Source organism: Limulus polyphemus, unplaced genomic scaffold, assembly GCF_000517525.1.
Source record: "Limulus polyphemus unplaced genomic scaffold, Limulus_polyphemus-2.1.2 Scaffold4462, whole genome shotgun sequence".
NCBI classification, from domain to species: Eukaryota; Metazoa; Arthropoda; class Merostomata; order Xiphosura; family Limulidae; genus Limulus; species Limulus polyphemus.
This window is the reverse complement of record NW_013670072.1, coordinates 18391-18902: the sequence shown is the minus strand read 5'-3', so window position 1 is coordinate 18902 and position 512 is coordinate 18391.

The window sequence follows — 512 nt, the reverse complement described above, 5'->3', positions numbered from 1 at the left end:
AGCCAAGAAACGATGGGAAATGTGTAATGTAATGAGTAATTGAATGTATGCTGACAGAGTATTGTTGAACCGAGCACGAGAGACGTTCGTCGTGAATTATAGAGTTTGTTATAGAGCGACTATTGAAATTAAGTGTATCGCAAAGTTGTATTCAGAAAGAATAAACCAGTTTTATTTAAGAAAGGACATGCAGTACATATTGTGCTAAAAGGGGACCCAAGCATAAGGGACGTGCTCCAATGAAGTTATATCAAGTTGGTGCACCAATGGAAAGAGTAGCCGTCGACATTGCTGGTCCTCTGCCCCAAACTCGTGCTGGAAACAAGTGCATTTGTGTGGTGATCGATTATTTCACCAAGTGGCCTCAGGCATATGCAATACCAAATCAGAAAGCTACAACTGTAGCTTCGGCTATTAGTGATTTCTTCTTCAGTTTGGTATGCCATACGAACTGCATTCGGATCAAAGCCGTAACTTTGAATCAGCTGTGTTCCAAGAATGCTGCAAGTTGT